Genomic DNA, 23,701 nt, shown 5'->3' with positions numbered 1-23,701 from the left:
CCAAGATGTCAGGGCAGCGAGAGAAAAACCTTGGAGAGTCACTGCCAGTCAATGTAGACAGTGCTGAAGTACATGGACCAATGGTCTGACTTGGTGCATGGCCACTTCTTGTTTTCCTTATGTTACAGGTAGTTCCTTTCCTTGCACCATCTTAGTTCATTTGCCTCTGTACGTGCACAGAAAATAGTAGACCTAGTGGAAAGGCAACACCTGGAAAGCTGGAGTGAGTGTTGCAATGCCTCACTAAAGGAAAGTATTCCAAACAAAGTAAAAGACTGAAAGCTCATTTTATTGTGTAATCTTAGAAGGGGGTGTGGCTGTGGGGGGACATGGGGTGAAGGGACATGAAGCACCCCCCACTTCTGAATTTGCTACTGCACTACTCGTGTCTTTTGAGAGGAGTCGTTGGGCTAACACAAATACATATATATCATGGGAAGCATGGGTAAAAATATCTTTTATTTTTATAATACGGATGTATAAATAAATTGTGTATAATATATATATAAAAAACATGCCCCTTGCAAGATATTATATTAGTATTTTATATTTATGGGCTGTATTTAAGTTTTAATCAGAGCCAAACAGACACATCAAAATGGATAAACATCACTAACATAGGTCCATTAATTCCAATGAGACTGCTCTGAGTAAAACATAGCTGAATACAACCATATAAAATTATAGGGTTATTCAACTAAGGTTATGTATGGATGTGAAAGTTGGACAGTGAAAAAAGCAGATAAGAGAAAAATCAACTCCTTTGAAATGTGGTGTTGGAGAGCTTTGCACATACCATGGACTGCGAAAAAGACAAATAATTGGGTGTTAGAACAAATTAAACTAGAACTGTCACTAGAAGCTAAAATGATGAAACTGGGGTTATCATACTTTGGAGACATCATGAGAAGACATGATTCACTAGAAAAGACCATAATGCTGGGAAAAACAGAAGGGAGCAGAAAAAGAGGAAGGCCGAACAAGAGATGGATTGATTCCATAATGGAAACCACAGACTGAATTTACAAGATCTGAACAGGGTGGTTCATGACAGATGCTTTTGGAGGTCACTGATTCATAGGGTCGTCTAACATCGTAATCAACTTGAAGGTACATAACAACAACAAAATTCAACTAAGGCTACTTAGACTAAAGACCCATTGAAACGAATGAACCTAAAGTCGTCGCGTGCATTAACTTCTGAGCTAGCTTCGAATACCACACATAATAATGTATTTCACTCCCAAGAAGCAGCGAAAGAGATCAGAAAAGGTTCCTCCGACAGCTCGCTCTGTGTGCGCGCGCCTGTTGCAAGAGCAACACCGGACACCACCCTGCAACGCAAAGAGAAAGAGAGCGAAAGTCTCCCGAGGGCTCTTTAAATAGGATCTATAAATACGACGAGCTAGGCTGCCTCCCAATTGGCCGCGGCTTTCCAACTGCTTTGCATACGGACGTCATCCAATTGGGCAGGGAGATCTCCTCCCCTCCCTCGTGCCGTACTGAGCTTCGTTCCCAGCGGCTGCCACCGCAGCTTTGAGCTCTGCTGGCCACTGTCAAAGAACCCTCGCGCCCCCGCCTTTGTCAGGCGAGATTAGCCGCGCTTCTTTTGCAATGCGTCAAGACCGTTGTTGGTTTGATGTCAAGAGAGGCGGCCACGGCGGAAGACAGTTCGTCGCCCTCTCTGAGCTGGGGACGCTTCCGTGCAGACTGGCTGTGGTTCTTAAGTAGTAAAAGGAAGGAATGCGCTCTGCACCTGACCAGGGAAGCTGTTGTCGATCCCAGTTCCCTATGGAACAAGATTGAAGTTACCCTGACTTTGAAGTACAGATGTGGTCGCTGAGCCCTAACAAAGCCTAGCACACGTTGCCTGTTTTGGAAGAAAGAAAAGAACTTTAAAAAACATTTAAAAATTTAGCTTTTACCTAAGTTTTACAGAGTGTTAAAAACACCTTTTTGGAACGTAAAAAGGGCCTAGCTCAATGTAACTGGGCCATAGTAGCACATTGTTGGAGCATCTGCTTTGGGTACAGAAGGTCCCAGGGTCAGTCTCCAGGTAGGGCAAGGATAGAACCGTAGCCTAAAACCCTAGAGGTCCTGGCCCAACCTGGTGAAGGGTTCCCAAGCAGGGTAGGGATGGAGAAGGTCTGGCGCTCCAGATGTTGTTGAACTACAACTCCCATCAGCAAGTATGGCCAGTAGTGAGGGATGATAGGACTTGTAGTTCAGTAAAATCTGGAGTGCCAGAGGTTCCCCACCTTTGGCCCAGTCTGGTGAAGGGCTGTATTGCAGTGGTGGAACATCTGCCTTGCATGCAGAAGGTCCCAGGTTCAATCCCCATCATCTCCAGGTAGGGCTGGGAAAGACATCCTATCTGCAACCTTGGAGAGCTGCTGCCTGCCACTGCAGACAATACTGAGCTAGATGGGCAAATAGTCTGACAGTGACTACATGTTTACACAGAAGGAGGCTGCATGCACGCTGTGCATTAAAAGCACATGGCTTCCCCCAAGGAATCCTGGGAACCAGGGAGGTAAAATTTCCGAGATTTTCTATGTTCTTTGCCAGCCAGGTGCCCCACAGGCTGGCTGGGGCTGATGGGAATTGTAGTCCAGAAATGTGGAGGGCATTGGGTTGCTGAAGGCTGCTTATCAGCTGCCCCAGATAAGGAAAAGTTCCTTGCACCATTCCAGTCACCAAAGAGTTTGAGGAAGCCAGATTAGCTTCAAAATATTTGGATTCTTCTATTTTCATATAAGGCCAATTCCAGATGTCCTGCTTATTGAGCTTTTATCCCAATTTGTTTGCATGAAGTTTATGGTGACATTATAATTATGCTTTTAATTAAGCATTTATCTTAAATTGTTTGCACAAAGTTTATGGGGATATTATATGATGTCCGCTGTTCATTAAGCATTCATTCTGATTTGTGGAGATGTTATACAGCATCACAATTGCTATCCCATATTTACCAGGACATTTTCCTGTCATTTTCCATACTTGCAAAAGTTTTTTGGGGGAAGCAGGTATGTTGCTCAAGTGTGCCAAATTCACTTTTAATTGCACCCTGTCATTTTCTGATTGGCTGCAAAGATCTAGAGGTCACAAACCCAGTGATTTATATCTGGTCCCGTTCAAGCTCCCACTGAGCTGAATTGGGGTTGCTTTCAAGTAGTGGTTAAAGAGCTGGACTATGATCTGGGAGACCAGGGTTCGAATCCCCACATAACCATGAAGCTCACTGGGTGACCTTGGGCCAGTCGCTGCCTCTCAGCCTCAGAGGGAGGCAATGGTAAACCCCCTCTGAATACCGCTTACCATGAAAACCCTATTCCCAGGGTCGCCATAAGTCGAGATCGACTTGAAGGCAGTCTATTTCCATTTTCAAGCAGGGATGGGCAAATCTGTCAATTGGGGTTCTCCAAGTTTCTCATTTTTCCAAACTTAGACTCAGTTTTCCACATTTCTGCAAGAATTTGCAATTTTTTAAAAAATAATCCTCATAAAAATTTGTCAGCATTTTAGTGCAAATTTCTCCCAAGAAATATTTTTGTATGCAGTTTTGACTAATACACACATTTTTCCAAGCAATTTCCCCTAAAATAATGCATTTTAATGCTATTTTCATTAATATATGCATTTGTCTGCACACTTTAACCTGGTATAACCATTTTTGTACACATTACTTGGCTGGACAACTGCACTGCAAAATTCAGAGAAGTGTGAATTTTGAAGGATGCCTGCATTTCAGTTCACAGATTGTTTCTAAAAGTGCGCATTTGGTAAGTTTGCCTTTAAATGTGAACTGGATCAAATTTCTCCCCCCCCCCCCCCCCGTCTCTATTCCCAAGTAAACCTGCGGCACTGCAGCTGCACCAGCCAAGACTGTGCTTGTTTCCTCAAAAGTAAGTCCTGCTGACAAGTATACACAGGATTGTAGCCTCAGATTCACAACCAAAGTGCCTTGGTAGGTAATAATTACCCTAGCAAATCTGACCCTTCACATCTAGTCAGGCATATATTTGTGAAATTCCTTAAGGCTTTGGGTGGGGAAAATAAATAAAGGTTTCACTGTGGTGGGCGTCAGTAGCATCACAATTAGTCTGTGTACCTTCATGCCAACCACAGTGTTGCAGGGTTTAGTAAGGAAGACGCTCACGGTCCTTAGAAAGACTTACGCATTGCTTAAGTTTATTCAGGCTTGATTTTGTTTGCTTATTTATTAAAAACACTTCTAAACCGCTTAACGTTTTAAAAAAACCTTTAAGCAATATGCAAAAATACAACCTTAAAACAGTATCCAAAAAGCAGAGATACAATATAAAAAGAGTACTATAAAACCAGATAAAAACAGGAATTCAGTTTATTATGGGGTATTTGTTTACTTGGTACTACTAGGAGTTTTGCCTCTCCCAAAATTATGGGGGCTCAGGACAGATATCAGGGGCGGGCTCTGCAACCTTGCGTCTATGGCCCCATCACCACTATACATTTAAAACTGTATCATATCACTTTAAACAGTCATGGCCTATCCTGGAAAGTGTTGTTTGTGGTGCTGAGAGTTGTTCGGAAACCCCTCTTCCGCTCACAGAGCTATAATGCTAGAGTTCCCCGAGAAGAGGAATTGGTTGTTCACTCTGAAAATTGTAGCTGTGTGAAAAGATGTCTCTTAACATCTATCAAATGTATGGTATAGATGGGGCCTTATGCAATGGACTTGCTTCTGAGCAAAACATGCATAGAATAAAGTTGTACGTTCACATGTTTTATTTATTCCTCCAAAAACGAATGACATTTTTCTTTTACAGCACCAAATGTTTACACTTCCACTGCTTTTCTTAATGAAGGATCCCTTTGGTTTTTATAGAGAGCTCACATCTGTGGACCCCTTGCCAAAGCAAGACAAAATGGAAAGGAAGCGAGATGATTTGCAACTGGAAAAATCAGGGGCAACAAAGAGCTATAAGCAATGGCAATAGTTGGTGGTGCTGCTTATGATTATTGGGTAGGATCATCTCTTGGCCGTTAAAAGATCTCACAGAGCTGCTTAAAGTGGTGTGATACTGTTTTAAATGTATAGTGCAGATGGACCATACAGGGGTGGGAAACCTTTTCCAGCCTGAGGGCCACATTCCATCCTGAGCAACCTCCAAAGGGCCACGTGTGTTCGGCCAGAGGCAAAAAATGGGTGAAGCAATACATGCGACTCTTAACTTTGGAACAGTAATACCTCTGTTAACGAAGTACATGCATTCCTGGACATTACTTCTTTAACAGGAACTCTGGTACCAGAGGTAGGAATAACATGGAAAGAATAGGGTTAGGTTCCCATACCACATGTTTCAGCAAATTTTTTATTCAGAACTAACAATACGCATGTCAGAAATGAAGCAACCAGGTCAGGTGAGCCTTGCATACAGACCACTTGAAGGCTTCTTCTACAATGCGTCCAGGGATGCCTGCCTTGCCTTTTTTTCTTTTATTATCTAGCAGCTTGCTATAGCAATCTAAACCTCTGAGCACAGTTCCCCTCTCTACACTCAACCAGGCAGGCAAGGGGCAGCCACTAGCACTCTGTCCTTGGTCTCTCTCTCTCTCTGCCATCCTCCCCTACGATTGAGCGGATGTGTCTGCAGTAAATGGCGCTTCCAGCACACCTGAAGCACTGTTTACTGTGCCTGCGCCACCTGGCAAGGAGCGCCATTCCAGCCACGTGTGAGAGAGCTGCCTGCAGCAGCTGCAATCCAGTAGACAAGGAGCCACAGCCTCACTATGTCAGAGTGTACACCCCCCCACCCCAAAAAAAGACTTGGTTAAAAGGAGCTTCTTTCCTGGAGGATTTGTTAACTGAGGTATTACTGTACATGCCTGCCGTGCAAAGATCATGTCTCCCTCCTCCATCCAGCCAGGCAAGAGGCATGATCACAGTTTAAGGATCCATTCTAGCACCTGAGAAGGGCACAGACCCAGCAGGGATGGTGAGGATTGTGGCCTGAGGAGACTCTGTTTAAAAACAGCTGCATTGGTTGCCGGTTCATTTCTGTACTCAATTCACACTAGAGTTTCAAGCCCTAAATGATTGAGGCCCCAAATATCTGAAAGACCGCCTCCTTCCCTACAGTTCCTCTCCAGTGTTGAGATCAGCAGAGGGGGCCTTTGTGGAAGTTCCAACACCCTCAGGAGCCTGGGAGAGGACATTCTCTGCGGTGGCCCTAAGTTGTGGAACTCCCTCCCTGCCGAGGTACGTCTGGCAATTTCATTGCGCAGTTGCAGGTGAATGTTGAAGATGCACTTTTTTACCCTGACCTTGACACCTGAGATGTATATTTTTAGGACCCACCCTATCTTGGGATTTGGGGTTGTTTTAAATACTTTTAATGCTGTTATTGTTGTTGTTGTTGTTGTTAATAATAATGATAATGATGATAATGATGATGATACAGGCATGGGGGCCACATTTGGCCACCGGGCCAATATTCCTCACTCCTGATCTATACAGATCACCACAGAAGAACCAGGGGCTGTGACCAGGGCTGGCCTTAGAACTTTGCTGCCTGAGACAAAGGACAAGATGGCATCTTCTCCCCTTTCCATGTGCTGAAGCTGACCAGACTGGCACTTTCAACACTGGTGATGAGATAGCATCCTTCAGAGAATCACAGAGTTGGAAGGGGCCTGTAAGGCCATCAAGTCCAACCCCCTGCTCAATGCAGGAATCCAGATTAAAGCATAACCCTTCACTGCACCTGAGGGCAGCAGGCTAGCTTTGGGGACACATAGCAGGTTGCATGGATGGCATACACAGATGTGTCCTCTCAACACCCTGCTGCCACACTACCCTGGCATCTGCTGCCTGAGGTGGCTGGCTGCCTAATGGTAGGGCCGGCCCTGGCTGTGCCAGATATGGCTGCTGGAAGAAAGAATGAAGCATGAATTGCCATTTCACACATTATGTCTTTAAGTGTACACCTGCGTTTTTTCTAAAGTGTATACACTGTGCCATCATAGACGGAGGTTTGGTTGGTAGGATTAAAAGACAGGGCCTTTCTCATTGTGGCACCCAGATCATGCAACTATCTCCCAGGAAGATGAGTTTGGTCCCCTCAATGCCCACTTTCAAGTGGTCACTTAAAACACTTCATTTCAGAAGGCATTTTTTAGTTAAGATACATTAGGATTTTTAATATATATATATTATTCCTTTTATTGCTTCATCTGCCCTGCATTCTTTTTTGTCTGCTCTTTTGTTATATTTTTGTCTCCTATTGTTATGATGTTTTATTTTGTTTGTTCTTATCTGCATTGCAGATAAAGGCAGGGCAGCAATTTCGTTACAAACAAGCAAAGGAACAAACAATGCTGAACTGCAGTAAGCTCCACCATAACATAATGACCAGCTGCGACCTGCTTGTGCAGCACAGTGACAGAGGAGAATGTTCTTGTTCAGAGTTGGGTGGGATTGGCGGCAACCCACCAGCAGCAAATATTGTGCTGTGTCATTATTACACAAAGCTTTTTTTAAAAAAATCATATAAACCAGGAGGGGAGTAATCCTTGGAACTGGATCTTAAAAGTAATAATCTCTAAGAAGCTGATTCAGTAAACTGAACTTTGTTAATAGCTAGAGATCAGGTGATGCCATTAGTTAAGAATTCTGCCCCTGCCCCACAAGCATGTGTCAAAACTGAGATCACACTGAGCATTTAGTCAAGAGAGTTAACCTTAAAAAAACCATCCTGCTTTTGGCCACGAGTTAGATTTTAGTAAGAGAGCGCCCCCTTTGGGGGAGAGCATTCTCCTGGTCTCTTAGCCAATTTGTTATCTATATTCGGTTAAATTTAAAACAGCAGCCAAAACAAATGGGGAGGACAGATGTGCATGTCAGAATAATCTGTTTTGAAAGAAATGGATGTTGTATTTTATTCCAGCAAGATACACATGGGTTCTTTTGACAGATTTCTGCCCTGAGAGATTGGCCTTGCTCCAAAAAGTTTCTGTTTAGGCAAGCATTCTAATTGTTTACTATTTGATTCCCACCCTGTACCACCCTCAAATATCCTTGCTATGTTTGTGTGTGATTTTGCTCTGCTGTTCCATAGCCATTTGAACGGAGTGTTATTTTCAGTTGCATCTTTTTAGTGTTATTTTAAAAATACTGTTCCTTTCCCTTGAGCCAGGTGTTGCCCTTCAGATATTGAACTCCCATCATCCCTAGCCCCTGGCCATGCTTGCTAGGGCTGCTGAGGGAGTTGTAGTTCAGCACATCTGGAGAGCCAAAGGTTCCCCACACCTGCCTTGAGCACTCCCGATTCCTTTAAATAAATAGTAAACAGATATAATCCTGGGCTTAAAAGCATGTACTCGTTGGCCTTTGCCTACAAAATAGTTCATCCCGCAACACTTGGGATTCTGTCACTTGAATTTTTGCTGGCTGAATAGGACTTTTGAAGCTTGAGATCGGGCTGCCGGGAAGAGCTAGAGTGGCGGCTGATGGAGACTGGCAGAGACTAAAGGGACTTTCTGTTGTTAGAAAGAATGAGACTGCGTATAACATCATGGTTGGGGTGCTCTAGTAACTAAGTTGAAACTGCTTAAGTTTTCTTTTACCCCTGCAATGTTCATTAGACGTGTAATGCGGCCTCCTATAATGTGTTATGTTATATTTATAGTGTGGAAATAGTTTTTGTGTTGTTGTAATGTTTGCTATTTGTTATTTTTTCTATTATGGTTATATTATTTTGCTTGAAATTGTTTTGTAATTGTTTGCTTTTGTTGCAAGCTATTTCAATTATTGTGTTCTTGCTTCCTTTTTGTAAGTCGCTTTGAGTTCTACTGTTGAAAAAAAAGCGACTAATAAATACTAGTAATAAATAATAAATAAATAATAATTTGAATCTGGACAATATATCATAAATATATTCTTTTGTACGTCGCCTAGAGTGGCCGTTTCATACGGCCAGATAGGTGACTTAGAAATAAAATGTATTATTATTATTATAAAGTTCTAAAAAGGCACCCCCTAAAAATTACTAGCCTCTTTCCCTGAATTTTCAGCTTTAAAAAAAAAATAGAAGTCGTCAGCCCTCTTATTTGTGGAGACACAGGTATTACAAGAGATCTCTGTTTCCACTCTCTGCATTGCTGGTTATAATTTTCTAAACCTGCTACATCTGCGTCGCCTCACCTTAAGTCCCTTTTTTTCTAAATAAACAAGCGATGAAGCAAGAAAGGAGACGGTTGGAGGGTAAATGGAGACGAACTCCCGACGGCTGTAATTATGCACTTGTGAAGGCCTCCATGAAACGCTATGTGAAGGCGGTGAGGATGGCGAAGAAGCAATACTTCGCTACCTCCATTCAGTCATCTTGTAACCGCCCAGCGGAACTTTATAAGGTTGTCCGGAGACTTTTACACTCTGGTTCTCCGGACGCAATATTACCAACAATAGCCCACTGTAATGAGTTTGCGAGGCACTTCCAAGACAAGATCATAAACATCCGTCGGGACCTATTGTAACAGTTGAATCTAATGAGGTGTCCAGAACACAGTCTTGTCCTGTTTTATTGGATGAGTTTCAGTTGGTACAGCTCGAGGATGTGGACAAGGTGCTTGGACAGATACGGGCGACTACTTCCGCTCTGGACCCTTGCCCCTCGTGGCTAATAAAAGCTAGCAGAAATGGAACGGCCGGCTGGGCCAAGGAGGTAATTAATGCCTCGTTACGAGAGGGAGTGGTCCCACCTTGCCTGAAACAGGCGGTAGTGCGACCGCTCCTAAAAAAGTCCTCCTTGGACCCTGATAACTTTAACAACTATAGGCCGGTAGCAAATTTTCTGGGCAAGGTTCTAGAGCACGTGGTCGCTCGCCAACTCCAGGCCCTCTTGGATGAAACTGATTATCTGGATCCATTTCAATCCGGCTTTCGGCCGGGGTTTGGTACAGAAACAGCCTTGGTCGCCCTGTATGATGACCTCTGTCGGGAGAAAGACAGAGGGAGTGTAACTCTGTTGGTTCTCCTTGATCTCTTGGCGGCTTTTGATACCATCAACCATGGTATCCTTCTGGGGCGACTCGCGGAGTTGGGAGTTGGAGGCACTGCTTGGCGGTGGCTGTGCTCCTATCTTGAGAATCGTCTCCAGAAGGTGATGCTTGGGGAACACTACTCGAGTCCCTGGGTGCTCCAGTATGGGGTCCCGCAGGGCTCAGTTCTGTCCCCCATGCTTTTTAATATCTATATGAAGCCGCTGGGTGAGGTCATCAGGAGTTATGGAGTGCATTTCCTGCAATATGCTGATGATACGCAGCTCTATTTCTCCTTTTCATCTTCTTCAGGTGAGGCTGTTGCTGTACTGAACCGCTGCCTGGCCGCGATAATGGACTGGATGAGAGCAAACAAACTGAAACTCAATCCTGACAAGACTGAGATGCTGCTAGTTGGGGGGCCCTCTGCTCAGATGGTTGATGTCAGACCTGTCCTAGATGGGGTTGCACTCCCCCTAAAGGAACAGGTCCGTAGTTTGCGGATCTTATTAGATCCGCTTCTGTCACTTGAGGCCCAGGTAGCCTCGGTGGCACGAAATGCGTTCTACCAGCTTCGGCTGGTAGCCCAACTACGACCCTATCTGGACAGGGAGAACCTAGCCTCAGTTATTCATGCTCTGGTAACCTCTAGATTGGATTACTGTAATGCTCTCTACGTAGGGTTACCTTTGAAAATGATTCGGAAACTTCAGCTAGTGCAGAATGCTGCGGCCAGAGTTCTTACTGGGACGAAGAAATTCGACCACATAACACCTATTCTGGCCCAACTGCACTGGCTTCCAATATGTTTCCGGGCCAGATTCAAAGTGTTGGTTCTTACCTATAAAGCCCTTAACGGCACTGGACCGCAATATCTGATGGAACACCTCTCCCACTATGTTCCTACCCGTTCACTCCGCTCGACGTTTAAGGCCCTTCTCCGGGTCCCAACCCATACAGAGGCCCGGAGAACAGTAACAAGATCTAGGGCCTTTTCGGTGGTGGCCCCCGAATTATGGAATGCCCTCCCAGATGAGATACGCCTGGCGCCTTCTCTGTCATCTTTCCGGCGCCAGGTAAAAACCCACCTCTTCACCCAGGCATTTTAAAGTATTTAAGCTTTTAATCTTTTTTTTTTTTAGTTTTCTTTCACTTTGTTTATATAATGTTTATATTGTCTGCGCAATACACACTTGCTGTATTTTAAATATTGTGGTTTTATCATGTTGTACACCGCCCTGGGAGCTGCTAGCTATAGGGCGGTTTAGAAATGCAACTAAATAATAATAATAATAATAATAAATAACATTAGAAAAGCCTGCTGGATCAAGCTAATGGCCCATCAAGTCCAACATCCTGTTCTCACAGGTGCTAGCCAGATGTCTATGGGAAGCCTGCAAGTGAGACCTGAGCACAACAGCACTCTTCCCACCTTTTATTTATTCATTCATTTGTTTATTTGTTATTTGATTTATATCCCACCCTTCCTCCCAGTAGGAGCCCAGGACGGCAGGATTCCCAAGTGGCATTGAAAGGCATACTGCCTCCAACAGTGGAGGCAGAACACAGCCATTGTGGCTAGCACTGACACTGACTTTATGCCTTCTATGTTAAATTTTACCTTTGTAGTCCCTTTAGTACCACTCCCTATATATATGTATATATGTGTGTGTATATATATATATATATATATATATATATATATATATATATATAATGTATTTTAATTGTATGTTATGTATCTTAATTTATTTTAAAGTTTTTGTGATTTTACTGTTTGTTTGTTGATTAAATTTATTAGTCGCCCATCTGGCTGGCAATCCAGCCACTCTGGGCGACGTACAAAATTAAAACATATAGTTATATTAAAATATTAAAATCTCAACCAATAATAATAAAACCTAACAATTTTATTATGTACGTGTTTGATTTTATTTTTGTAAGCCGCCCTGAGTGCCCTATTATAGGATAGAAATATTTTTAAATAAATAAATAAAATAAATAAATAGTAGCTATTGATAGTTTTATCTTCCATGAATTTGTTGAATCCTCTTTCAAAGCCTGGTGGTGATGATGGAAGTTATAGTCACGCAACATATGGAGGGCACTACGTTGGCTACCCCTAATTTGGAGGATTACATCATCATTAATAACATAACATTTATATCCCACCTTTCCTCCAAGAAGCTCAAGGTGCATGGTTCTCTCCCTCTATATTTCATCTTTCCAACAACCCTGCGAGGTAGGTTTAGCTGAGAGATAGTGATTGGCCCAAGGTCAGCTTCATAGCTGAGCAGGGATTTGAACCCTGCTTTCCCAGGTCATAGTCCAATGCTCTAACCACTACACCATTCTGGCTCTTTGACTGGGAATGTGCTGCTTGAACAGAGACAATAAGAATATATATATGTGAACTGCATTTTTCATGTGGTGACTCTGGAACATGCATCGTGAGTGCTTGCGTCCCATTCCAAAAGGTGGTATACCTAGCAGTGTGCTAAAGAGATTAGATTACTCCTGTTAATCATTAGCTGAAGGCAATTGTCAAAGAGTTGCTTGCTTGACCTTAATCATTGAACAGTCAGGTGGCCTTTGTTTGAAGCTCACGTGAAAGGCACACACTTCCTTGCTTGAGTTTTCCTGTGGATTCAGCCAGCTGCCAAACAGTGGTGGTATCACATCATCTCAATCATCTCAGTCTCCCACCTGGGAGATATCTCATTAGAGAAAAGGTGGGACCTGGACATTGTTCTTGATTCCTAATTAACTTTTGCACTCTGGAAAATGCCTCCGGCTGAACCAGTTAAAGCCATTTTTAGATGTGCAAAGTAAGATATTAACATTAGAACTACATAGTCAGGCTGCACTAGGTTGTAGAAGGTCTCTAAAGCAATGGCGCATGCTAGGTAATTTTTCAGTCTGGACTTTTGGGGGAGGGGCTCTTTAGATGTCACACAACTATTAAAAGGTGCAAGAACCCAACTCACCACCACCACCATGCACGACATGTTTGTTGGACATTTGAGTTGATCTAGATCTTTGTTTACAGATTTAGTCAACATCATAACCAAAATCATGTCTCAGTTGTAAGAACATCAGAAGAGCCCTGCTGGGTCAGGTTAAAAGCCCATCTAGTCCAGCATCCTGTTCTCACAGTGGCCAATGAGATGCCTCTGGGAAACAGGACCTGAGCACAACAGCTTTCTTCCCAGTTGTGATTCCTAGCAATTCACAGGCATAGTGCCTCTGACAGTGGAGGTATAACATAGCCATCGTGACTAGTGACCACTGATAGCCATAACCTCCTTGAAGTTGTATATCCATATTAGTGGCCATCACCACATCTTATGGGAACAACCTTCATGCACTACCTATGAGCTGTGTCAAGAAGTACTGTTTGTCTTGAATATTCCACATTCAGCATCATCGACTCTGAGTTTTTGTATAATAAGTTCTTGTTATATGCCTTCAAGTCAGTTACCACTTATGGTGACCCTATGAATCATTTTTGGATCAGGCTTTCATGGTAAGAGGTATTCAGAGGTGGTTTACCATTGCCTCCCTCTAAGCCTACGGCACCCGGTATTCCCAGGCAGTCTCCCATCCAAGTACTAACCAGGCCTGACCCTGCTTAGCTTCCGAGATCAGATGTGTTCAGGGTAGTATGGCTGTAGGCTTGTATAACGAAAGGGGGACAATTTCTCTCTTCGCTTTCTCCAGGCCATGCATACTTTTATACATCTGTATCATATTCCCCTCTTCCTCACCTTTGTTTCTACACTGAAAACTCCCAAATATTGTAGCCTTTCCTCATAGGCATAGGGGAGTCATTCCAACCCCTCAGCTGTTTTGGTCGCTCTTGACTTCACCTTTTCCAGCTCTACAATAGCCTTTTTTGTGTTGCGGTGACCATAACTATACGCAGTATTCCAAGTGTGGGCACATGATGGATTTGTACCATGGCATTATATTTCCAGAGTCCGGCCTCACATATTGGTATTATAGCTGCATTTCACACATGATGCTTAATTCAGGGCTGAATCTGCTCCAGGTCTTCCTTCATGGGCCAAATAGCAACTTCAGTGGGATGAATTTAATCAGGAAGACAGCACAGGCGGAAAGGTTACAATCTGGACCAGGTTTGCCTTTCCTCATCCCCATGGATATCAACTTGCTTTTTAAATGAAAGGGTTCTAATCATACATCTCCATGTCCCAGCTAGTTTGCTCCTAAGTGTCATACATGGAAAGACTCTGGTCACCTATGCACCATACTTTTAAGACATGTTTCTATCAATTTAACAGTCATGGCTTCTCCTAAAGAATCCTGGGAACTGTAGTTTACCCCTGACAGAGCTACAATTTCCAGCACCCTCAACAAACTATAGTTCCCAGGTGTTTGGGGTTTTTTTAGAGAAGTCAATTGAGAAGCCACTTTGGTATGAGACTGCTTTAAATGAAGAATGTCAATGTGATTGTGATGTTCTTTCTAGTCCCCTAGTTAAGGTGTTGGACTATGACCTGGGAGACCAGGGTTCGAAACCCCACACAGCCATGAACCTCACTTGGGTGACCTTGGGCCAGTCGCTGCCTCTCAGCCTCAGAGGAAGGCAATGGTAAACCGCCTCCGAATACCGCTTACCATGAAAACCCTATTCATAAGTCAGAATCGACTTGCAGGCAGTCCATTTCATTTCAGTCAAAAAGTAGCTGCGTGAATTATAATTCCACCAGATGGAGCTGTTGCACTCTGTATTTTGTTTGAGCAGAGTACATTGTAAATTGCAACTGGATCCCTCTCTGGAGTTTGCCAGTTTCACCCCAATTGTTCCCATCCTTTCCTCTATTAAATTTCTTACGTTTGGAAAGGCATACTTTTGATATGTTCTCTCTACTAAGCCACCTATTGTCCTCATTTCTGGATTCATTTTCCCAAGGTATGTTGGGTTCAAGCTGTCTCTCTCTGTATGAAACCAGCAGCGCCAGTTATCAAATACTTTCAATCTAAAGTGTTTTCCCCCTCTCATGGAGGCCTTGTTTTCACCATACCACAGGTTTTAAGGAGAGGTGGGTGTAAGGGTGAGTGTCCAGATGCAAGAAAAACCTATACTAGTCCACACAATTGCGTTAGAGGAATTTTTGTATTCACTGTTTCTCTCACCTCTGCTGCTGCCTGAAGTGACCAGATGAGCCTGTTAAAATTGGTGCCATTTGTTACACCTGCACATGTCACTGTGCAAGCATCCTGTGACTTCAAATACTCTGTGACAAAAGGCTGGTCTGTTGATTCATTTCAGCACCATATCGTAATCATGTGGATCCAGACAAGACCAGCGCATCATTCATTCATTCGTTTCATTGGCAATCACTCGTGGCGGAGTAAGATTGTCTTCCAAAATAAGGTCTTTAACAGTAAGTGACTGTGGAGGTCAGTTCTGGATTCACACAGCCCCCCACAGTGAGGACATAGGTTTCCAGATGAAAGATGGTCACGATGAGGATTTGTTTGACGTGCCTTCCGCTTAGCTCGTTTGTCCCGTTCGCCCTGTCTTCGTGCTTCTTCAAAGTCCACAGCACCTTCGATAATAGCCGACCTCCATTTGGGACGTTCATGGGCCAAGACTTCCCAGTTGTCGATGTTCATGTTACATTTTTTTAGATTTGCTTTAAGAACATCTTTAAACCTCTGTTGCTCTCCACCGATATTCTGTTTTCCATCCTTAAGTTGGCAGTAAGTAGCTGCTTTGGAAGACGGTGATTAGGCATTCAAACAGCATGGCCAGTCCAGCGAAGTTGATATTGAGGAATCATTGTTTCAACGCTGGTAGTCTTTGCTTCTTCCAAAACGCTAACATTAGTCCATCTGTCTTCCCAAGTAATTTGCAGAATTTTCCGGAGGCAGCGTTGGTGGAATCTTTCAAGAAGCTGGGAATGGCGTTTATACATGGTCCATGTTTCACAGGCGTACAGTAGGGTCAGTAGTACAGTGGCTTTGTAAATAAGCATTTTGGTCTCCTTGTGAATATCCCGATCCTCTAACACTCTACACTTCATTTGGGAGAATGCGGCACTCGCAGAGCTCAGACTATGTTGAATTTCAGCATCGATGTCAGCTTTTACAGAGAGATGGCTGCCGAGATAGGGGAAGTGATCAACATTCTCCAATGTCACACCATTAAGCTGGATTGATGGAAAATCAAGGAAAACGGCCATTCCTGATGTAATTCCCGCATGTGACATATTCTCTGTGATCCTGGGATGGAGGAGAATAACGGAAGTGAGGAGCCTGTGAATTGGGAGCGATCAGGTTGAACCACCATCCCTGCTCTTCCCTTTTCATAGACATTCCCTGTTTTAGCAGGCCTTTAGCTCAGCAGGCAATGCCTTCCGTCGCATGCTGATTATCGCTGCTACCGGGACCTTGACTTCAGGTCCAACACTTGTTCTCTTTAGGATATGAGGATGTGAGGACATGCATTCATCTTATTATTTCATCTGCATCCCTCCTTGGTAGTAATCGAGCAACAGGCGTGAGATAACGAGGACGACAGTAGATTTATTATTTCAGATTTGAAAGGCATTGCAGAAGAAGAAGCCATGTTCTCTTCCTCCAGCACATATATTTAAGTTACTAGGACGTACTAATTATATTGCCTACTGATTATTCCCTCTTAAATTCCTACTCCGTCTCTCACTGGACCCCACTCAAATCCTAGCCCCTGTATCTCTATATCTAAATCTTCAACTGCCACAGATCTAACATCTGTGCCCCTCTGCTCATCCACTCCCCACCTCCGCCACCCCCCAGGCAACCCCACTCCACTCACCAATGCACTTGCCTCGCCTGTTCCTGCGCCACTGCCCTACATTCCCCCAGACAAAGGCTACCACTGTGCAGCGCACCTAGGCCGCACACCAGACTCCAGCTCAGATACCAAGGCTGCCACCACTGCTACCCCACTGTCTGTTCTGGAGAAACTCTGCTGCCACATAGGCCACCCATCCACTGGCCAGCTGGCCCCCGCACCCATCCAGGCAGCTGCTGCCACCGTGCATAGGCCACCCGCTTGCCAAGGCTGCCGCCACTGCCGTCTTGCCTGCTTGCAGAGACGGGCAGAGCGAGCAATGTGCAGGTAGGTGGGAAGTGTTCATACTGCAATTCGCAGTGCCACCTGTCTATGGCACTGCAAACTGCACAGTATGTTTTTGTATATATATAGAAACAGGTGACATCACAAGGGCTGGAACCTGCTTAATGAAATGTTTATGGATTAATCATGGGTTTATATCCAACGTCAGTGCTAATCACTCATTTAAAGCAATGGACCTTACTAACCTGGGGCCATTAATTTCAGTGGATCTGCTCAGAGTAACACACAGTTGAATACAACCTGTGAGTTTTAGCTGATTAATTGGTTCATCTGTCAAATATATTTGCGTATAGGTGAAATCGTATATTTCTGAATCAAGAAGCATATTTTTTTGTATTTAGATTAGGGGTGCGGAACCTTGTTCGGCCTGAGGACCGCATTCCCTTCTGAGGAACCTTCTGGGGGCCACATGCCAATGGTGGGCAGGGCCAGACACAAAAGTGGGCAGAGCAATGGATGTAAATGTTACATTAGTACAGTAGGCCAGTTACTACACACACACCTCCCCTTGATGGATCATCACCTTGTAGTGGTGAGTGGGCTTGCGTGTTCCAATGAACCCTGTGAACGATGCCGTCGGGAGTCATGTACTCCCAGCAGGGTCACCCATGGCGGTTAGGTCAAGGGAGAGGAACCAGACAAAGAACGATCCAAGAAAGTCCTCAATGGCAGAACAGGCAGAGGACAACAATGTATATGTTACAATGGCTGTGAAGGCGGATGAAGGCTGCAGCAGATAAAAGACTTCCAATTGTCGTGGTATCCATGCCATTGGATCAAAGCCTTTTTATGTCAAGATTGTGTGTTGATTGTCGTGCGCCCATCTACCCACATAAAACAAATTCTCACACAGGCGTCTTCCAAGCACCTTACCTTGGAAGACAATCTTACGCGACCACAAGTGATCACCAGTAAAAAACAACAACACCCCTCTCTGTCCCCAGTCCAGGTAAGCAAGAGGAATTATCGGAGGACACGCTCCAGCAAGACAAAAAGACTCAAAAAAGAGTACAAAGCAGAGCCAATGAGGGGATTCGCCTTGGGAGAGTTTTGAGGGACTCCTGGATGAGGGAGATGCCTGGCCCTGGATGGCCATATCTATCCCTCTTTCCTGAGGTTCCCCACCCTTAAGCTAAAGAGGTGAGTTTCGAGACCCTCAAGACTACATATGTAGCACTCTTATTTTATTCTCACAACAACCCTGGGAGGTAGAATAGGCCAAGAAAGAGAGGCCTAAAGTCACCCAGTCAGCTACATGGCTAAGTGGAGATTTGGACCTGCATCTCTCTAATCCTCACCTGAGATTATTCTAATCACTACACCAAACACATAGCACATCTTTGGGGGGGGGGATTCCTGGTACCGTATCAGCTCCAGAAAGCTCTGAGCTGCACACAGGGGAACAGAAGTAAAACAGGCACATTTAAACTAATAAAATCTGTGGAAGTTTTAAGAAATGTTTCTGTGCAGATTTAAGAAAAAGGGTCTCAAACTACAGACCGCAAATGGTAAACTTGGCAACAGGGGAGTTGTTTACACTTACAGTCATTATCCCAAGCAATCCAGTATGGCATAGTAGTCGACAGAATGCAGGGCAGACTGGAAAGGCCTGGATTCAAATCTCCAGCCAGCCACAAAGCACTAGCTCTAAGCCTAACCTACCTCACAGGGAGGTTGTGAAGTGAAAAGAAATTATACCGCTCTGAGTTCCTTTGAGGAAGGGTGGGATAAAAACCTGATGGACTGGAAGGAGACTCATGTGCAAAGGCCACCCAAATGCACATTTGCTATGTTTATGGTCCCGAAGCCATGCAGAGTGGTTGGTATGCCCCTCCCCCAACAAAAGAATGGATTGAAAGACAAACTGGAATTCCAAAGGGTCGTTGCACTGTATGTAAGGTAAAAGTCAAACGTTTCCTGCTGCAGTCCAAATTGTTCCAGCTGCATTTATGCAATCTCATTTCCACCATGCCCAAATGCTCACAATCTGTCTTTTTGAGATTCTGTTCCATGAAAGGTCGACTAAGGGTGGAAACAGATGAGGCATGCTGCATTAGGATCTCCCAACATTTTGCCTTTAACTTAAAAGCCGCTGGAGGGGGCTTTAATTGGATCTTGGCAACACTGCTGGAGGAGGGAGATTTAACCCTTCCTCTCCACACCATTTTCCTGATCCAAATTGCGCCCCAAAGCAATTTGATCTATGGGGCAAAGAGTAGCTCTTGGAGGAGTTGGCAATTTTCATTAAGAAATGGTTAAACAACGATCCAAATCAGTCTTCCCCTGTGGCTGCTATTAACCTTTCCAAAAACTATGAGATTGTATTCACAGACCTCTCACATCATGTTGTAGCCAGATGGTTCAGCCGTAATACTGACCTCCTTTACAAAGTTGTTTGCAGCAAGATCATGTATATGAAGTGCTTTGACTACATTATTAGAAATGCTAAATGTTGTTGTTATATAGTCTACCACGTTACAGTTTTTAATCTTTTTAAAAACCAGTTGCCGGAAGCCTCAGGAGGGGAGAGTGTTCTTGCACTCGGGTCCTCCTTGTGGGCTTCCCCCAGGCACCTGGTTGGCCACTGTGAGAACAGGATGCTGGACTAGATGGGCCACTGGCCTGATCCAGCAGGCTCTTCTTATGTTCTTATGTTCTTATGTTAATCTCTCATAGTGTCCTTCCTGCACGAGGGGTTGCCTCTAGTGGAATTCTATCATTTCTGTCACTCAAATGAGTATACATATTGTAATATTAAAAAAAAAAACAAGCACGAGTTTACATAGGAAGCTGCCTTGTCAGACACTGAGTCAGACCATTGGTCAATTTAGCTCAATATTATCTACACTGACAGTCAGCAGATCTCCAGAGTTGCAGAAAGGAATCTTTCCCAGATCTAACCTAGAGATGCCTAAGACTGAACTTGGAACCTTTTCCATGGAAACCATGTGCTCTGCTACTGCCCTACCACAGCCTCTCCCCATAGTTGTAGAAGAAGCTACGGATTAAGGCGACAGCCAGTGTGGTGTAGTGGTTAGAGAGTTGGAAAGGACCTGGGAGACCAGAGTTCGAATCCCCACACAGCCAGGAAGCTCACTGGGTGACCTTGGGCCAGTCACTGCCTCTCAGCCTCAGAGGAACGCAATCATAAAACCCTCTGAATGCCGCTTACCATGAAAACTCTATTCACAGAGTCGCCATAAGTCGGAATCAACTTGAAGGCAGTTCATTTCATTTCAGTCACTTCTTACCTGAAGGTCTCCAAGCGACTAACACTGTTAAAAACAAAAGTCAATATGTCATACCATAAAACAAAATAATAAAACAACCACCCCCATACAGCCACAGGAAGCATTGACAGCACACTAATACAAACAACATCATCTTAGTCTATCAAATGCCCGGGGGGGGGGGAGAATTAAGTATTTATCTGGTCCCAAGAAGATGTCGATGAAGGCACCAGCAGACCTCACTGGGGAGCATATTCCACAACTGAAAAGGCCCTCTCCCTTGTTTTCGAGATGACTCCTCATTAATGGACCTGTGTGGTATAGCAGTTAAGATGTTGGACTACGACCTGGGAGACCAGGGTTCGAATCCCCACATAGCCGTGAAGCTCACTGGGTGACCTTGGGCCAGTGACTCTCAGCCTCAGAAGGAGGCAATGGTAAACCACCTCTGAATACTGTTTACCATGAAAATCCTGTTCATAAGGTCGCCATAAATTGGGATCGACTTGAAGGCAGTCCATTTCCATTTCGTGGATTAAGGCAATTCCAATAGCCATCCATCTGTCTTCTGCAAATCAGCTTCCATTTGGAGCTCATTTCTTTGGGAGTTAATCGATAGATAGACATTTAATAGTCGTGTAAATAATTAGCTGCTGACTAGTCCTTCTTGATGATGGCTCCAGGCAAGCTTTGAAAATGTAAATAACCATTAGGTTATTATTTAACAAGATGGACAATAAAAGCAATTAAGCAGCTAAATGAAGTGCTGTTGCACGAGAGGCTGGCTCAGATTCAGTGTGGCTTCCCCTCCCCCACTCACACACATCACGTTAATGAAAAGCACTACGAAATTCCCGGTTGTTAGGAAGATAGGAAGCTGCCTTATACTGAGTCAGGCCACCTCAGTGTTGTCTACACTGACTGGCAGCAACTCTCCAGGTTTTCAGACAGGGAATCTTTCCCAGCCTGCAAGATTGGAAAGATGGAGATGAAAGATGGAGATGCCGGGGACTGAACCTTGGGCTTTCTGCAGGCAGAGCCAATGCTCTGCCCACTAACCAATAGGCCTTCCTCGTGTAGCTGTTGTCGTAGGGTAGACCTCTCCTACTTGGCACCCTCCAAATATTTTGGACAACAACTCTCATCAGCCCTAGCCAGCACGACTGAGCTGATGTGAGTTGTGGTCCAAAACATTCTGGAGGGCACCAGGATGGGCATGGTTGTCCTAGGGTGAGAATTTGAGCCTGGCCAGGTTCCAGCACCGGGTTCCTTAGGCAGTTGCTGCTGGGATCCTATTGCCCTGGTGGGGCCCATCACCAGCCTTAGTGTGAGGGCCCCTTTGAAATATCGTCTGGGTGAAGGAGGAGCCATTTAAATCGCCCACAGTACCCTACAGCAGTGCTGTGGCAGGGGCATTGTGGGAAATTTAAATAGCAGCTCTCCCAGCCAGGCTTCTGGTGCTGACCACCATTGCCTGCCATTGGCATGGCTGCCTGATAAGCCAGAAGGAGCCCTCTGATGTAGAGCAGGAGGTGGAACCTCAGGCCGAGGGCCTAAATGTAGCCCTCCAGGTCCTTCTGTCTGACCCTTGGACTCCTCCCAGTCCACACTCCTCCCCAGCCCTGCTCTGCTCCTTCCTCGAGTGCTTTTTGTCCTTAAACTGTTCTAATGCCTCTTGCTTGCTTGGATAGAGGAGGACAGAGAGATGTATGTCAGCTGTGGGTATATGCAGAAACCTCTGACTGTCACGGTATAAAGCTAAAGGCTGCACCTCTTGTTCCACCCACTTTTGCCCCTGCTCACAACAGGCATGACGCGCCTAGAACGCTGCGCATGAAGGAATGCGGCCTGGGCTCTCTCAAAGCTGGAGCCAGTTCTGGTTTAAGGGCTAGGCTAGATGTTTGGCCAAGAGTTTTCCCCTTACGCCAAAACCCGCGAAGCTGGGAAAGCCCAATTTGCAGTTGAGAACAGGCAGGGGGGTGGGTGCTTCATCAGTTTGTTCTTTTACTTCTACAACTTCCCCACCACCACCGGCTGCTTTTCCCCACGATCCGCATCCAGGACTCCAACTGATGGAACAGGAGGCGAGCAGCAACAGTTGTTTGGGACGTTATCATTTTAAGGCAGGTGTGGGGAACCTTTGGCCCTCGAGGTGCTGTTGAACAATAACTTCCACCATCCCAGGCCATTGGTCATCCTTGCTGGGGCTGTTGGGAGTTGTAGTCACCAAAAGCTGGTGGGCCAAAGGTTCTGTACACCTATTTTAGGGGCAACACAGAATACAGCAAATGAGATTCTCAACTGTGCAGGCCCAGCTCCAGCAGGTGGCCAGGTCAGGCACTGGTCCGGGGCCACTCCTAAGGCCAGGAGGGTGGAGCTCCCATTCTGTGATCAATGCTGGCATCTGGTGGTGGGCAAATCATGCTCAGCAACCTGATGCTGCTGTGGATCACGGAACAGGAGCTCCATCCTCCCAGGCAATCCCCAATGCAGGCAGTGCAGGCTTAAGTAGGATTGCCCGCCCCACCTACCTCCCACGTTGCCACATCAGTGCACTGTGCACACATGCATGCCATCACCCAAGAGGGTGTCCCTAGGAGGTTGATGCCCCTCACGCCCTTTTGGGTTATGGCAAACTTTCACACTGCTGCTGCGACGCAAGAAGTGGGGCGAGAGGGCTGGCCGGCCTGTTTCAGCCTGCACTGCCTGCATCAGGAGGGGGTGTTGGGGAGCATGATGACCCAGGCACAGGGTAATCTAGTGCCTGAGGGCCCAGTCATGCCTGGTGCCAGCCCTGCCACCCTGGTCTAGTTAAAACAAACATTAAAATACATTAATAACTGAGCCACAAATTTGGCTCTTAATTTCCTGACTCCTAGCACTAATAAGGAAACATGAAATGAAACATAATTTTCCTTGTCTAATAGCAAAAAGCACACAAACACACTTGGTGCAACAAGATTCTTCCTGTGATTAAAGTCAGACAGATATTTTTGTGAGGATTTTTCCATATAGGACACTTGGTAATATGGACAATGTCCTCTATAGCCATTTTACAAAACCCACAGAAATGCTGTTCCAAAGGTAATTTCTTACAGCAGGCATCCTGAAAGACAGAGGGCACAACAGTCAGTCTTAATTCTGTAAAAGCAATTCTATGTGTAACTATCCCAAAATAGTTAGCTTCTGATGATCTGTCTTAATACATAGATATAGCCTAGAAAATCTTAAAGAATTGATAGTTAGCATATCAGTCAAAGGAGCGTTCCCAAACACGAGAAATCACATGCTTGCGATTTAG

At 44.9% G+C, this 23,701-nt stretch overlaps 2 long non-coding RNA genes and 1 pseudogene across 3 annotated transcripts; 1 reads left to right on the top strand and 2 right to left on the bottom strand.

Moving 5' to 3' along the window:
• Positions 1–524: 524 nt before the first annotated feature.
• LOC133390216 (uncharacterized) lies at positions 525–22,859 on the bottom strand. The gene is made up of 4 exons (XR_009764342.1): positions 20,864–22,859; positions 20,343–20,445; positions 3,319–3,466; positions 525–1,870 (listed from the first exon to the last, which is right to left on the bottom strand). It is a non-coding gene; the product is annotated as an uncharacterized LOC133390216 (long non-coding RNA).
• Positions 3,898–8,738, top strand: LOC133390217 (uncharacterized). Of its 2 annotated transcripts, XR_009764343.1 has the most exons (4): positions 3,898–3,967; positions 4,868–5,005; positions 6,122–6,241; positions 7,309–8,738. It is a non-coding gene; the product is annotated as an uncharacterized LOC133390217 (long non-coding RNA). The 2 variants fall into 2 exon arrangements; XR_009764344.1 differs by lacking the exon at positions 4,868–5,005 and having other exon boundaries at positions 3,899–3,967.
• Positions 13,588–13,696, bottom strand: LOC133363444 (5S ribosomal RNA; annotated as a pseudogene).
• Positions 22,860–23,701: the final 842 nt, after the last annotated feature.

The sequence above is a fragment of the Rhineura floridana genome, chromosome 8 (assembly GCF_030035675.1).
Source record: "Rhineura floridana isolate rRhiFlo1 chromosome 8, rRhiFlo1.hap2, whole genome shotgun sequence".
Lineage (NCBI taxonomy): Eukaryota > Metazoa > Chordata > Lepidosauria > Squamata > Rhineuridae > Rhineura > Rhineura floridana.
Note: the sequence above shows the minus strand (reverse complement) of the source record. Positions and strands in the feature narration are given on the sequence as shown.